The 17,874-nt window shown below is 42.5% G+C and overlaps 1 protein-coding gene across 2 annotated transcripts in view; it reads right to left on the minus strand.

The window, feature by feature from the left end:
• Positions 1 to 10,136, minus strand: part of ADRA1A (adrenoceptor alpha 1A) — a 251,406-nt gene extending 241,270 nt beyond the window's left edge. For both annotated transcript variants that reach the window (XM_073653537.1, XM_073653535.1), the window contains exon 1: positions 9,860 to 10,136. The gene's annotated coding sequence lies outside the window, so the exon portion shown is untranslated. The remainder of the gene's footprint in view (positions 1 to 9,859) is intronic.
• Positions 10,137 to 17,874: the final 7,738 nt, after the last annotated feature.

Raw genomic sequence — 17,874 nt, forward strand, 5'->3', positions numbered from 1 at the left:
CTGTATACTGAGTGGTGACTGAACCCGCGCCGCCTCCGTGACTTAAACCGGAATGCTGCAGGCACTGGGCAGCATAATCACTATTAACTTGCAGATTAACAGTATACTTGCAGGTTAGGGTTAGCATTTTTTCTGGTGACAGGTTCCCTTTTAAAACGTGGTGCAAATAAAAGCAATGCAGCCATAGGTAAAACTGAGCTGAAAAAATTCCCTTCATGATAAATCCCCCATCTGTGTGAAACCACCCTAATAAGGCACACAACATAGCATATGGTGATTTTCATTCTCTGTTGGATTCACATGAGATCATTACATGTGAACTAAGCAGTAATGAATCAATATACATAAAAGTGAGTGTAGACTAAAAGCTACTGATATTTATGACTTAGGATGAGTAGTCATATTTCATAGCTATAAATCTGAAATCACAGAATACAATTAGCACTAAATTCCCCTTCATGGGCTCTTTAGTAATGGTATGTAATAGGGACACAACTATGCATTATGGGCATTGTAGTGCATTGTATAAATGCTGGAAAACTGGCTATCTGATGGGGATCATGGTCTGGTGCACCGGATAAGAGTGATCTTCTTTCTATAAAAAGATTTGCATTTTTAGGAGCTGCTGAGACATCTTTCATTTCCATTAGCATCACCTCATCTACATTTTGTATGGACACCTTGTGCGACCTTGCTGTATTTATACCCATAAGTCCCAATGTGACGTGAATGGGTGTCAATTGTAGAAAGTTATTGTATAAGAGTTGCATAGTGAAAGCTCATGTGACACTTTACACATTGCATTTGCAGTGTCAAATGGGCTTCGGTCAAATTTCACTGCACTGTAAATTGGTTCTAATCCACATGACTCATCTCGCTGTATATTCATCCTAATACAATTACAACTAGCCATATCACGGTTTATACAACCCCTGGCAAAAATTATGGAATCACCAGGCTCGGAGGATGTTTATTCAGTTGTTTAATGTTGTTGAAAAAAAGCTGATCACAGACATGGCACAAAACTCTAGTCATTTCAAATGGCAACTTTAGGGCTTTAAGAAACACTAAAAGAAATCAAGATTAAAAATGTGGTACTAAGTAAGGGTAATTTTTTTCAGACCAAGCAGAGGGAAAAAATTATGAAATCACTCAATTCTGAGGAAAAAATTATGGAATCACACTGTAAATTTTCATTTCCAAAACTAACACCTGCATCAAATTAGATCTGCTTGCTAGTCTGCATCTAAAAAGGAGTGATCACACCTTGGAGAGCGGTTGCACCAAGTGGACTGACATGAATCATGGCTCCAACACAAGAGATGTCAATTGAAAGAAAGGAGAGGATTATCAAACTCTTAAAAGAAGGAAAATCATCACGCAATGTTGCAAAAGATGTTGGTTGTTCACAGTCAGCTGTGTCTAAAATCTGAACCAAATACAAACAACATGGGTAGGTTGTTAAAGGCAAACATACTGGTAGACCAAGGAAGACATCAAAGTGTCAAGACCGGAAACTTAAAGCAATATGTCTCCAAAACAGGAAATGCGCAACAAAACAAATGAGGAACAAATGGGAGGAAACTGGAGTCAATGTCTGTGACCGAACTGTAAGAAACCGCCTAAATGAAATGGGATTTACATACAGAAAAGCTAAACATAAGCCATCATTAACACCTAAACAGAAAAAAACAAGGTTACAATGGGCTAAGGAAAAGGAATCGTGGACTGTGGATGACTGGATGAAAGTCATATTCAGTGATGAATCGCGAATCTGCATTGGGCAAGGTGATGATGCTGGAACTTTTGTTTGGTGCCGTTCCAATGAGATTTATAAAGATGACTGCATGAAGAGAACATGCAAATTTCCACAGTCATTGATGATATGGGGCTGCATGTCAGGTAAAGGCACTGGGGAGATGGCTGTCATTACATCTTCAATAAATGCCCAAGTTTACATTGATATTTTGGACAGTTTTCTTATCCCATCAATTGAAAGGATGTTTGGGGATGATGACATCATTTTTCAAGATGATAATGCATCCTGCCATAGAGCAAAAACTGTGAAAACATTCCTTGAAAGAAGACACATAAGGTCAATGTCATGGCCTGCAAATAGTCCAGATCTCAATCCAATTGAAAATCTTTGGTGGAAGTTGAAGAAAATGGTTCGGGACAAGGCTCCAACCTGCAAAGCTGATCTGGCAACAGCAATCAGAGAAAGTTGGAGCCAGATTGATGAAGAGTACTGTTTGTCACTCATTAAGTCCATGCCTCAGAGACTGCAAGCTGTTATGAAAGCCAGAGGTGGTGCAACAAAATACTAGTGATGTATTGGAGTGTTCTTTTGTGTGTTTGTTTTTCATGATTCCATAATTTTTTCCTCAGAATTGAGTGATTCCATAATTTTTTCCCTCTGCTTGGTCTGAAAAAAATTACCCTTACTGAGTACCACATTTTTTATCTTTATTTCTTTTAGTGTTTCTTAAAGCCATAAAGTTGCCATTTGAAATTACTTTAGTTTTGTGCCATGTCTGTGATCTGCTTTTTTTTCAACAACATTAAACAACTGAATGAACATCCTCCGAGCCCGGTACTGCGTGCCTGAAAAAGAGACTTTTAAAACTTACCATCCGTGAAGTTTTCCCGCCATCCGGCGCCATCTTCAGCCTTCTTCCCGCCATCCGTGAAGATTCCCGCCATCCGGCGCCATCTTCAGCCTTCTTCCCGCCATCTGTGGAGTTTTCCCGCCATTGGGCGCCATCTTAAGGACGCCGCGCGGGAAGAAGAGGGGCGTGGACTCCGAAAGCGCGCGAGAACTGAAGCCCCGCCTCACGTCCGGATGTTGCGTAAGGTCCTGGAAGGAGCCCAGCAGACGCCGACGTCACTGGAGCGCGACGGAAGGTCCTCGACCCTGATGATCAACTGCGGAGCCGCGGCCTACGGAAGAGGATCATCGCCAGGTAGGCCACGGTCCACCAGGGGGGAGGAGGACACCAGGAACGGACAGCAAGATGGCGGACCGGCAGCAGACTAAGCTGCCCAGCATCGGCAGCGCCCCAGCCGTCGCGGGCCCCGACCAGCACCAGGAGAAGACGCGTGACGCAGGAGCGGTCGCGGGAGCAGGTAAGAGGAGTCTCCCTGTCCCGGACGCTGCCAGCGTCAGCCTGCTCCCGGGCCACCCGGTGGAGCCGCCGATCCCAGGCGCTGCAGACGCAGACCTGCTCCGGACCCCGCAACAAGCCCTGCAGCCGAGCCCTCCAGACCTGGGCACTGCCACCACCAGCCCACGCCCAGGCCCAAAGTCGCACCCCCTGACCCCGGGCGTCATTAACAGTACCACTCAGACCCCGAGTACCAAGAGGGCCCGGACGGGTCTGAACCTGAGAAAGAGAAAGGAGCGTGAGGAGCACACCGTTAATCGTAAACGGTAAAAGAGGAGATGTAAATAGTTACCCGACCGGGTATAAGGACTGTTGTGGGACTGTTTCCACTAAGAGTGTGGTCCCCGTTGGGACAGAAAGAAAACTGTTTCCCTTACCCCCTACCTGGCTGGGGACTGAGAACAGCCACCCCTTTTTCCCTCTAACTGGCTGGGGACTGAGAACAGCCACCCCTACCTGGCCGAGGACTGAGAGCGGCCATATCCTGTAAATAATTATGTGTTTCTAGTAATGTATAGGAGTCCTTGGTGGATTTACCGGGAATCCTTTGTACAGTTAGGGGAGCGTAACCCAGGATGGACTAAAAGACTGTTAAGGACTCGGGGCAGGACAGACCCCTACCTGGTTACGTCTCCCTGTTTTAGGAAAATGGACACCTGGTTGCAGAATAAATGGTGACCTGTTATAAAGAGACTTCTTCGTGGATCTGCTGCTAGAAATGTTTTATATGAAAAATTTATATGCTAGAATGTGTTACTATGAAAAAGAGTTCCAGAACAGTACATATGCACTTATACCGTTTAAGAGAGAGCCGTTCCCATAAAGGGAAACTGAATGTTGATACCTGTTATACTTGTTGTTTATGAAAAATTTGCATGTTCTAATGTATACCCTGTCTTTTGCTCAGTTCCAGCCCGCGGACGTGCTGGGTTTTGCCAGGGGGGAATGTAGCACCCCGAGGGTTCGGTTGCTACAGAGGTATTGCATCTCACCCAGATGTGCGATATCTCACTTCCAGGTAAGGATGGAGTGTGGCTCAGGACCCTAACACCCACATGCACTACACCACATTTCCGGGGGACAGCTCGACGGTGCTCCCATTAGTTATGCAGGCACGAGTGAGCATGTCCTTGGCTGGAGTGGGGGGAGGGAACACCTAGAGAAGGGAACCCGGTAGTGTGTGCGTGGGGGAAGTAGATCCTGGGTGCACTCTGTACAGGAGTATAAAGGGAGGCACCATCTTGGAAAGGGAGTGAGTTGAGAGAGGAGAAGACAGGGAGCAGAGCTGCTTTATGGGCTCTGCTCCACAGGCAGGCCCTGTCAGGAGGCCTGAGCCTGGAGGAGGGAAGAAGGAGGAAGAGGAGCAGACTGGGCTCCAGGAAGGACAGAGGGGACCCCAGGGGTGTGGACTGGCTGGTAGCCACCACACGCCCGCCGCTACCTGAGTAGGGGGGTCAGGTCAAGAAGATGGGAACCGGATCCCAAATTAGTGGAGGAGAGAAACTACCCTCAACTAAGAACCGGAGGCTGCGACATTACATGTGGAGCAGCCCCTCACCACACCCGCTAGAAAGGCACCACATAGGACCTGGGAAACGCAGGCCAACGTTTGCCCACCAAGAAGGTCCGAGGCAGCTGGACATAAGCGTGGTCACTAGTGGGGTTGAAGACCAGAGACAGGGGACATAAAGGGGGTCCTGCAAAGCACTCCAGAAAGACCTGGGAGTTAACCGAGCCCCTCACCTGGTGAGCACAGCGCGACACAGGCGGCCACCTCTGCAGCGGTGGCCTGGAGCAGTAACCGAGTAACCGTGAGTAAAGACCCTGAACTGCACCACCAAGACTCCGAGTTGTCTTTGTTGCGCTCGTGTACCACCATCACCCCCATCATCTATCCCTGCTGCCCTGAGGCCATACCCCTCCCGTTGGGGGTTATACCACCACGCTGCACATCCTCATACACCTGGCCTCAGTGGACTGTTCTGCAGCGGCGGCTGCAAAGCCGCACTCAACGGGTGGCGTAGTCGACATCCAAGTTAACATCTACTGCCATAGACTGCCACTTAGTTTGACACCCTGGGCACGGACCGGGTCACCGCCACAAGGACTACTACCCCTATCCAGATCCGGCTCCGGGTATCCCCTGAATATGGCCCAGGGGGCGCGTCATATCTTTATAGTGGTTGGAAATTTTTCGAATGCATAGCTCCAAATACAATTCATCGACAAAGCGCTAAAGGTTAAAATTCTGCCAGTATGCAGCCACCGCTAGGGGCAGCTGGTTATAAATCTGTTTGGACTTAGTTCTGGTCACACAGCTTATTGGTTTGTTAGAAAATATCAGTCGCAGTCATCTTCTATTTCCCTGAAGTTTAAAGAGAACCTGTCATCAGTTTTTTCCCATGTAAAGTACTTCCACCACCATTAGGGCCTAGTCCCCAATCTAGTATTTAGATCCCCAAAAATTGGTTTTATTATACTTACAGATGGGGCAGTCCGATCGGATGGGTGTCCGTGGTCTTGATCCGGCGCCTCCACTCTACTTGCGATCGCTGTCCTCCGTCCCTGCTTCATGAGGATGACGTGTCCTGCGTCATCTACACAGTGTTCTCCATCGCGTTCCTGGGCAGGCTCACTTCGCTCTTCCCTGTTGAGGGCAGAACAAAGTACTGTAGTAGTGCGCATGCATCGGGAAAGGCTAAAGAGAGCTGATGACATGAAAGTAAAGCCGATGCATGTGCACTACAGTACTTTGGACAGAGCAAAGTATGCCTGTGCAGGAGGACACTGTGTGGAAGACGTGGGACCCATCATACACATGAAGCAGGGAAGGAGGACAGCGATCGCTAGAAGAGGGCAGGCGCCGGATCAAGACCAGAGACGCTCATCAGACGGAAAGTATTTTATATGGGAAAAACTTGGTGACAGGTTCCTTTAAGTCTGCACAGATCTATGAGCAGAGATCCCCAACACGTGGCTCTTCAGCCGTGGCAAAACTATATTTCCTTGCAGTTGCAGTGCATCAGCCCATGCTGGGAGTTGTAGTTCTCAATAGCATGACAGCCACAGGCTAGCGATGAGTGTCATAGAGGATTGGCTAAACTTGATGTTATTGAGATCTTGAAAATGATGACGAAGTGAAACACAAAATATATTAGAAAGATACCGAACTTAGTTATATAATTCTAACTCATTTTATACTCTTTGCCTGGCCGTACTCAGGTGATCTCAGGACTTTAATGCAGATGTAAGAGATATCTTCAAGTCTTAGCTCTGCAGGATTATTGGTTCCTGTAAACGAGATCCAGTGAAAGAGTAAGAAGTCTCTTAGGCAACGCCTCGTGGTAATAAGATATACAGATAAACTCTCTTAGAAAAGGAAGTCATCTGCCTCTCTAGCGCCACCACTGTTTTGTGGGACTCTCCCCTTTTCAGTTGCAGAGCAGGGTTCTGCTTGGCTGGATGAGATGCCTTTCACTCAAATTTTGCGAAGTGGTAATTATCATCAATTAAAAACAGTAAAAAATGATGGCGTTTCAGGGAATGGTCTATGGGATATGAGAATGCAGATTCTACTAGATACCATTACTAGACAGGTTTATGTGGAAAATTCCGAGCTGCTAGTAGAAGATAATAAATCCAGGTCCACACTAGGATAATACGCAGTGTTTTTTATTTTGTCTACGCGTTTCGAAGTACCATACTTCTTCAGGACAAAAAAAACATACATGACCAAAAAGTCATGACCATGACTTAACACAATTTATGCCCTGACAGCCGACTGACGACCTGTGGCTGTCAAGCAATGTCGGGAAGTCGAAGGTTGCAGACCCCTGCTATTCACTATAGTCACCTTTAAGCAACTCCATTTTATCAACTGTTATAATGACTTTTAAAGACAAGTTATTGTTATGGAAAGATACATTACCTTATGTAAGAGTTATATCATGGAGTACAGAAGAAACGATTCCCTGAGAAACTCGCCTAAGCCTATAATATTACAGAGTAGAGAACATTTTCAAACTATTAATATAAAGTGAACAGACTTCTTACATGGCAAATCACAGAAGCGTGCAAAGTGTGCATTACAGTGGTTATGGGAGATTTCATGGTTACGTTAGTATTATTACACACAATATTACAGTACAGTCTGGATTATATGTCTGCATGGCCAACACATAGCAGATGTAAATTAATATAGATACATTTAAAGTAATGCACTGGGGCTGCAATAATGGTATAACTGCAAGTACATTAAATGGAAATATACTTGGGGTACAGAACAGAAGGACTTGGGTATTCTGGTTACGAGTAAGCTGAGCAGCAGTACTCAATGTCAGGCAGCAGCCGCAAAAGCAAACAAGATTTTAGGGTGTATAAAAAGAGAAATAAAATCCTGCGATCCCAACGTACTGTTGCCCCTTTATAAATCACTGGTGAGGCCACATTTAAACTATGGGATCTAGTTTTGGACTCCACATTTAAAAAAAGGATATTCAGAAGTTAGAGTCAGTTCAAAGGCAGCAACTAGATTATTACAAGGGATGGAAGGCCTCTCATATGATGAGAGGTTGGAAAAGTTGAGCTTGTTTAGCTTAGAAAAAAGACGCCTCAGAGGAAATCTCATTTATATGTATAAATACATGTGTACAGAAAACAGGCTCAGGAGTTATTCCTTCCAAGGACCTTTCAAAGGACTAAGGGGCACTTATTATGTGTGGAAGAAAGACGATTCTGGCACCTAAACAGGAAAGGGTTCTTTCCAGTCAGAGCAGTCAGACTGTGAAATGCCGACCATAAGAGCTAGTAATGGCCGACACTATAACAGCTTTTATAGATGGGGTGGATGTAACAACAAATTGCATTGTAGGATATAAATAATCTAGTGATAGCAAATGTATAACTGGTGAAGAAAGGTTGAACTTGATTGACCTGTGTCTTTTTTTAGCCTAAGTAACTGTGTAAGGCTGTGGGCGAGAAACATTGGGGGGGGGGGGTGCCAATCTTTGCTCCTTTGAGAGATATTAGTGTATCAGCAGTCGCCGCTGCTTCAGGTGCTCTTCTTCTATAGAAGTTTCCCTACATGGTGCTAAACTATTACAATGTTTAAAGTAGGATCCATAAAGCTGCCAGGACGATATTTATACACATGCACAATATTACACCTAAGATATATACAACAGCAACAAACACAAAGCAAAACAGCGGAGACGTACATGTAGCCGAGCGGAGTTTTACTTTTTTGAACAACTGATTAATCCACTTGACTGTAGGTAAAAGCACCAGACTGATAATACTGATACATCTAACATCAGACGGGTTTACAACCCATCGCTTCGCTAATGAAACGGTTACTGAAGCCTTTTATTAAATGATATCTCATTACGATAAACTGTTGAGTTTTGCCAAGTTTGGATTTATTATTCATAAGACTCATCATCTATAAAATGGAGCTGACCACACGAGATAAAATCTATCAATATTTTCCCACAATGACAATTCAGCAATCAACATTACAAGACACTATGCAATGGTTTAAAACAGGGGCGGACACAACATTGGTGCAACCTGTGCAGCCACAAAGGGGGCCACGAGGTGAGGCGGGTGGGTGGGGGGGCACTGCCACCTCCAAAAAAAGAATTTTGTATTCTGATGAATTACTGGACCATGTACTGTTCTTGCCCAGGGATCCTCCTCTTTAAATGTCCGCCAGTGGCTCAGAATAAGGGGGTCACTGATCTATCACATACAGCAGAAATGGTTTGCGATACCCACAGTCAGCAATGCAAAGTCAGTTATGTTACTTATTAGTCTGAAGCCGCACTCTCCTCTCTACTTGGGAACTACCAGCTCTATTTTATGGTATGTATGTGGCCCACCCAACAGCAGGGTACCACCATGTACTTAGCCATTTACTAAATAGTTCTATCAGAGGCAATAAGTTTCTATATACTATGGACGCCCCCCAGCATTAGGTATACAGTACATTACTTCTATCACATCTAGATACATTGCTGGTCTCAAGTGAGCACATTACACATGGTGTCCCCAATATATGCAATGTATCACGTTAACTCTTTCCAGCATCCTAATGTATGTCCTATCATTGAACTGTTGAGTGCCATAGCTGTGATTGGCCATACAAATACTTGTTTTAATAATATTAGGATTCTATATTAATTGGATATAATCAATTTAAATTAATTCATCATCACATTTTCAACTATTATAATTTTTATTTATTTTTGCCTATTGCTATCATGTCATGTATTTGGCAATGTCGTGCCCCATAAGCGGCTGAGGCACACGGAGGATGCCTGTTGGTGGATATTTGATGAAATGTGACAGAATAATCATTTTAGTTATGGGATGAGGAGTTATTCGGGAACGATCTGCTGATGTATACCGTATGGTTAACCATTGTAATCACACATGGGTATGCCCACCATCAGATTTACAGAGCAGGACTGCAGCTGAAGTCAGAATTACCTACAAAGACAACTAGTCCGTAACCCTAATGGGGGAAATAGACAGAAAACAGGCAAGAAATAATAAAATTCCAGAAAATCCCCCAAAATCAGGGAGTAAATACAGCGTGAACATACAAACACTTTGTAGAGGGGTCTGACTTGTCTTGGATCAATATCTTTGTTCTTAAATGAGCCAGTAATCAATAAGTGGAATCAGTCACTCACCTCATCACCAGCCTGATGCCATCAGCACCCAGATGTGACCTGCTGCTCTCAGGCTGCCATTGCTCAGCAGCATTCCTGCAGTACAGGCTGCATGGCTCATACTCCGGGGTGTCAGGACTCTGCCTGAGCCTCACATTAACACCCGCATTATGTGAACGCAACTTTACTCATCTGTTCATGTAGCAGCAGGAGAGGAAGAGCGCAGCCTGGCTGCTACCGTACTGCCCCGAGTACAGGAGCACTCCCAGCCGCCTGTGTGCGCTCAGCTCCTGCTGGAGACCCTGGGGGGGGGGGGGTCTGATCCCTTTAAATGAAGGCAAGACTATTGAAAATAAGCTAAGGCAACCAGTGGCTTTTAGAGAAATGTACAGCTCTACGGACATGATGCTATTTTTGTAGCTGATTCAATATACACACTCTGATACTATAAATCCTAGCATTTCCTGCAAACTTGGTTACTAGGACTTGCATTATATATGAATGGCTGAATAGATGGCTGTCATAGGCTGTGGATTTGATTGCAAAGAAGTTGAGAAGACGCTACTACCTTTATTAGTAACATTTTAAGATGGGTAAAGTTACCCCCTAGGTCTCATTCAGATGTCAGGGATTTTCTCGTACAAAATCAGTCCGAGTTTCATCGGTGATTTGGATCAGATTTTCATCATTGGTTTTTCACTGATGAGAAAAAAAAAGTTTCTCCACCTTCTCTCTATCAATAAGTGAAAAATGGACGGCGCACTGATGCCATCCGAGTGCTGTCAGATTTTTTCACTGACCCATAGACTTTAATTGCCGAGTTTGATCCGTCACTCAGATCAATATTGGACATGTCTCCGCAATTTTGCTCAGTCCACTGTAAAAAATCACGGACATGTGAGCAGTCCCATAGACTATCACAGGTAACAGAGCTATCCACGAAAAACACAAAAAGAACGATAGATACGTGTAAAACTGACATGTGGATGAGTCCTTAGGCTGCGTTCACACATTACTGCTATGAGGCATTTTTTATTCATACATTTTTTAGAAATACAATGGTTTTGCCACAATTTTGGAACATCTTAGTAAAACAATGGTTCAGGCATATTAGGGAGCTAAAAATGTGCATGAATGAATAAACCACTGCTATCTATTATCTATATATCTATCATATCTATCTCCATATCAATCTATTATCTATCTATTATCTATCTATTATCTATCTATCTATCCATACATATGTCTATCTATCTATCTATCTATCTATCTGTCTGTCTGTATCTATCTATCTATCTATCTATTATCTATCTATCCCTCTATCTATCTATCTATCTATCTATCTATCTATCTATTATCTATCTATCCCTCTATCTATCTATCTATCTATCAATCACATATCTATTATCTATCTATCCCTCTATCTATCACATATCTATTATCTATCTATTATCTATCTATCATTTATAATGTATCTATCTATCTATCATCTATAATGTATCTATCTATCTATCATCTATCATCTATTATGTATCTATCTATCTATCTATCTATTATCTATCTATCCCTCTATCTATCTATCTATCTATCTATCTATTATCTATCTATCCCTCTATCTATCTATCTATCACATATCTATTATCTATCTATCCCTCTATCTATCACATATCTATTATCTATCTATCTATTATCTATCTATCATCTATAATGTATCTATCTATCTATCATCTATAATGTATCTATCTATCTATCTATCTATCATCTATCATCTATTATGTATCTGTCTATCTATCTCTCTATCTATCTATTATCTATCACATATCTATTATCTATCTATCTATATCTCTATCTATCTCTCTCTCTATCTATCTATTATCTATCTATCTATCGATCTATCATCTACCTATATCCATATCTATCGATCTATCTATTATCTATCTATCTATCTATCTATCTACCCCTCTATCTATCTATTATCTATCTATATCCATATCTATCTATCTATCTATCTATCTATTTATCTATCTATCTATCTATTATCCATCTATCACATATCTGTTATCTGTCTATCTATCTATATATCTACAGTTAGGTCCATATATATTTGGACAGAGACAACATTTTTCTAATTTTGGTTCTAGACATTACCACAATGAATTTTAAACAAAACAATTCAGGTGCAGTTGAAGTTCAGACTTTCAGCTTTTATTTGAGGGTATCCATATTAAAATTGGATGAAGGGTTTAGGAGTTTCAGCTCCTTAACATGTGCCACCCTGTTTTTAAAGGGACCAAAAGTAATTGGACAATTGACTCCAAGGCTATTTCATGGACAGGTGTGGGCAATCCCTTCGTTATGTCATTCTCAATTAAGCAGATAAAAGGCCTGGAGATGATTTGAGGTGTGGTGCTTGCATTTGGAAGGTTTTGCTGTGAAGTAAACATGCGGTCAAAGGAGCTCTCCATGCAGGTGAAACAAGCCATCCTTAAGCTGCAAAAACAGAAAAAACCCATCCGAGAAATAGCTACAATATTAGGAGTGGCAAAATCTACAGTTTGGTACATCCTGAGAAAGAAAGCACCAGTGAACTCATCAATGCAAAAAGACCTGGGCGCCCACGGAAGACAACAGTGGTGGATGATCGCAGAATAATCTCCATGGTGAAGAGAAACCCCTTCACAACAGCCAACCAAGTGAACAACACTCTCCAGGAGGTAGGCGTATCAATATCCAAATCTACCATAAAGAGAAGACTGCATGAAAGTAACTACAGAGAGTTCACTGCACGGTGCAAGCCACTCATAAGCATCAAGAATAAAAAGGCTAGACTGGACTTTGCTAAAAAACATCTAAAAAAGCCAGCAGAGTTCTGGAAGAACATTATTTGGACAGATGAAACCAAGATCAAGCTCTACCAGAATGATGGAAAAAGAAAAGTATGGCGAAGGCGTGGTACAGCTCATGATCCAAAGCATACCACATCACCTGTAAAACATGGCGGAGGCAGTGTGATGGCTTGGGCATGCATGGCTGCCAGTGGCACTGGGTCACTAGTGTTTATTGATGATGTGACACATGACAGAAGCAGCCGAATGAATTCTGATGTATTCAGAGCCATACTGTTTGCTCAGATCCAGCCAAATGCAGCCAAACTGATTGGTCGTCGTTTCATACTACAGATGGACAATGACCCAAAACATAAAGCCAAAGCAACCCAGGAGTTTATTAAAGCAAAGAGTGGAATATTCTTGAATGGCCAAGTCAGTCACCTGATCTCAACCCAATTGAGCATGCATTTCACTTGTTAAAGACTAAACTTCAGAAAGAAAGGCCCACAAACAAACAGCAACTGAAAACCACCGCAGTGAAGGCCTGGCAGAGCATCAAAAAGGAGGAAACACAGCGTCTGGTGATGTCCATGAGTTCAAGACTTCAGGCAGTCATTGTCAACAAAGGGTTTTCAACCAAGTACTAGAAATGAACATTTAATTTACAATTATTTAATCTGTCCAATTACTTTTGGTCCCTTTAAAAACAGGGTGGCACATGTTAAGGAGCGGAAACTCCTAAACCCTTCATCCAATTTTAATGTGGATACCCTCAAATGAAAGCTGAAAGTCTGAACTTCAACTGCATCTGAATTGTTTTGTTTAAAATTCATTGTGGTAATGTCTAGAACCAAAATTAGGAAAATGTTGTCTCTGTCCAAATATATATGGACCTAACTGTATCTATCTATCTATCTATCTATCTACCTATCCATCTATCTATCTATCTCTCTATCGATCTATTATCTATCGATTGATCTATCTATTATCTACCTATATCCATATCTATCGGTCTATCTATTATCTATCTCCATATCTATCGATCTATCTATTATCTATCTATCTATCTATCTATCTATCTATCACATATCTATCTATCTATCTATCTATCTATCTATCTATCTATCTATCTATCTATCTATCTATCTCATATCCATATCTATATATCTATCTATCATTCCACAAAAAAAATTCTTACTGTAGCAATTTTTTTTCTCATGGAAAATGATTTTACATCACGTGTGATTTCTTGTACAGAAAGGATATGTGCACATGGCATATTTTTCATCTTGTATTTAATACAAGTAAAAAAAATAAGCCAGCAGCAAAAAATGTCGCAAAAAGAATAAAAAAAACTAAAAGTGTTTTGAAGCGTCTTCCTCCTGAAAAATTTGTTGGGTTCGCACATGGCTAAAAGACATTTTGTGCACATATCCTAATGCAGATCACACTATGGTGTTTCCAGTAAAAATAAAGTTTATTACAAAGAAAGGAAACTATTACATTAACTATTCTAAAAAAATCTTTACTTCTTTATCCATATTGGCTACACTAGCCTACTTTCCAACATAACTTGCTGATCGATAAGATTACATTTCCATGATGAGCTTTTGACGCTGCAGAATTTCTGCTCCCATTATTTAAATTAGGTTACTTGCAGTTATTCATTGCGTTTTTGACGCTGCGTTTTTTGTCTCTTGTTGGTATGTCATGCTTTAAATAAAGTTGCTTCGTTTTTGATACTTCCTGGTATTTGGCTTCAAACAAAAGTTTATTGCTATACTGAGGGTACGTGCACACGATCAGTGCAATCCGCGGTGACCAGATGTTACAGCATAGTGGATGGGATTTCTACAAATCCCATGCCCACTATGTGTCTGCGGCACTCCCACGGAAACTGACATGTGGCACGTCTTTCCAGACCGCAGCATGTCAATTTCCCCTGCGGGTCCGCAAGCGGGCTTTCCCCATAGACCTAATCTCTATGTGGAAAGTCTGCATGTGAGAAAAAAAAGAGGTTGGCGCTCATTTGCATAATTAGCAGAAGCCGGAGGCGGCTTCTCCGCAGCCTCGGGGCCGCAGCTGGCTCCGGATAGTCTGCACATACCCTTAGGTGCGGATTACATGCATTTTTAATGCATTTCTGCATTGGAAATGCACTAAAAATGCACGTGCAGTTTTTGCCTGTGGATTTTCTGTATCTAATGCAAGTCTATGGGGAAAATCCGCACAGAAAACTCAGCAGAAATTCACATGTTGCAGATTTGACACACGCATCGCAGATCAGTTTACGCTGCGTTAAAAAGAAGCACAGTGGGCAGGAGATTTTTATAAATCCCATCCACTTTGCTGGAAATGTAAGATGCTGCGTTTTTGACAGTAGGACTGCTAGAGAAAGCTATCTGTCTATTTTAGACAATGCCATAAGCAAGAAATGGAGGAAAGATATCCACTGCTCCATTATGATGGGGCATTTAAAAACATCTTTTCTTGGAATCCTGTAAATAGGTGATATGAGTTACTTGCAATATTGGGAATAATGCATAGGGCATATAACTCGGCGAGTGCTATCAGATGTTTTAACGGATAGCATTGGGACCAATATTATACTATGAGGCAGTAAAGATCTGCGTTTTTTTTCCCACGCCAATTCGGCTTGACAAAAAAAAATTGCAGTCTATAGATGCGTGTAAAACATCGGACTGCACTAAGATGTCATCCGAGTGCAGTCCGACATCCGCAGACTTAGACAATGGAGAAGATGAAGAAATTAAGTTCTTCATCTTCTCTGCACCTGTGAGGGAACCGGATCACAGTAAACTGATACTTGGCTCAAACTTTGATCAGAGTGACCCTGGCCTTAGGGTAGGTACATAAAAGCATATAAAAATCAATCAGAGTTTTATCCAGAAAAGTTGGATGAGCTTTTTCTCACTTGTCATCCATTTTTTTACAGCAGCAGCTATTAATCATTTACATGACCATTTACAGTTTTCTATGTAACAGGATTGCAATGTATCAGTAAAAAATCAGATGGCAGATGCTATAATGTGGCTCCATACGGAATCAGATTTTTTTTTACACACCTATAGACTTGAATATACAGATCTAATCTGATTTACAGAAGAAACTAGTGCACGCTGTGATTTTTTTCACACGCAGATTTGGTCAATGAGTAAAATCATTCATCTGAATGGCTTCATTGAATATCATTGGTCTAAGCGCTGTTCCTTTATTTCAAGGAAAGCACTCGGACCACACATACGGTCGTGCCCTTAAAGAGGCACTCCTCCTCCCATCAAAATTTTTATCCTCTTAATATATTGCAATCATCATATTATATAGCACTGTGCACTTACAATTGCTCATTTTCCCTTCTACCCAGTTAATTCTTCTCTTTTCCATTAGGTCTATAACATCACGTGATTAAAACCTGACTATCTGAATCCCTCTAAGCTCTATGTAGAGACAGGAGGTCAATTTTTTCTGCACAAGTCATGAGTCACTGCAAAAGTCAATAGCAGGGGGGAGGATGAGCAGCTGAGTCAGGAAAAGGGGAATTACAAATGCAGGGACAAGATACTTCCTGTGTCTACTTACAGCAGAGAAAAGAGAATAATTATCTGGGTAAAAGGGCAAAATGAGCAATTGTAAGTACACAGTGCTATATAATACAATGATTGCAATATATTAAAAGGATAAAAACTTTGATTGGAGTGATTCTTTAAAATCAACTTAATATACTCCCCATCACCCGTCACTATTGATTTTGGAACAGTCCTGTGAAACTACTAACCTGGTAAACATGCCCAAAAGTCTGGCTTCTAAAATTAAGTGTAAAGTTTAGGCACTATTTTCTAACGTTTTAACCCCTCTTGATGACCATACATTTTACAACTTTTTTACTACTAAATTTGGAGCATGTTGTTGCATGTAAGATATGCCTCTTTCATCTTAGCTATCTTTATTTCTCTGTGAGTTATGCCCTTTTTCCTTGAAACCACAACCCCTGTTCAAAGAGCCGAAGAGAGTGTCTAAAATACAGTGACCACGATTCATCATTGCCTTTGCTCCTGTTTTTTGTCTATTTTTGTGTGTAGTGTGCCCTTTTTGTATGTGTAATGCAGGTGCCGGAATGCAACGCACAGAGACACAAGGCGAGAACAGTCAGAGAAGTTTGTAAACAGTTTTATACAACAGGTATACTGAAACAAGGGATTAGCAACAAGGGTAATGAACATTGGTTTGAAATATCAGAAAAATACAAAATTTCTCAAAGTAAGGCGCAGTCTCTTAAAATAAGGCGCAGTCTCTTAAAATAAGGCGCAGTCTCTTAAAATAAGGCGCAGTCTCTTAAAGTAAGGTGATGCCCTCAAGCATGAGAGACACCACACAAGTTCTTTAACCATGAATTTGGCCCTAGCGGGGGTCACCGGTTATTCCCGCTAGGCCGTGAGTCTCTTTCCGGATAAATTCAATTAAATCACGTTGTGCTACTTTAGCTCCAACCGTTCCCCTCCCAACCTGAGTACTTAAACCCAATTGTCCCCGGTACCGTGGGTGAGCAGTGGAAGTGACGGCCCTGCTCACATATGCAGCTCCTCTCTGCTTGGCCGTTGGAGGCAGTCTCTCGAGCCTTGGATAGGGGGGTCTAGGCCTCGTCTGTCGGCGGCCGACGTCGGGTTCCGCGAACTCACTCAGCACCGCGATCAGGTTCCTAGTATCCTCAGCAGGCACAGCACTCGGGTCACAACTGTGAGGGATCCGGAGCTCTTTTACCGGTGCCCGGGTGGAGCACCTCTCAGGCCTCTGGATTTGGCCTGTCACGCGGGGTTTCTCAGGACGCAGGGCGCACGTCTGCTCCTCTCTGCTGCTTGGCGCCAAAGACCCCTCAGGTTTGGCGCGCTGGCCTCTTATCTCTCTGAACTCCTTCCTGGAAGTCATCTGATCGGGTCCAGCATCTGAATCTGCCCTCTCTGCAACTTCCCTTGTATATTTTGGTTCCGCTTGACTGTCTCTGGCCAGTAGATGGCAGTCTCGCTCCATCCTTGAAACGTCATGTTGAAGCTCTTTTACAAGCTTTCTTGCTTGTTCTACATTCCTCCCTCCTTTTTGCTCGCCAGTCCTCGGGCGAGTGGACTCCTCGCAGAATTGATGTCTCCTTCCAGGCAGTGCAAGCTCAGACAGGAGTTGGGCACACTCCTGCGT

Source organism: Phyllobates terribilis, unplaced genomic scaffold (genome assembly GCF_046119375.1).
Source record: "Phyllobates terribilis strain yellow unplaced genomic scaffold, ASM4611937v1 Scaffold_11__3_contigs__length_659146591, whole genome shotgun sequence".
Taxonomy (NCBI): domain Eukaryota; kingdom Metazoa; phylum Chordata; class Amphibia; order Anura; family Dendrobatidae; genus Phyllobates; species Phyllobates terribilis.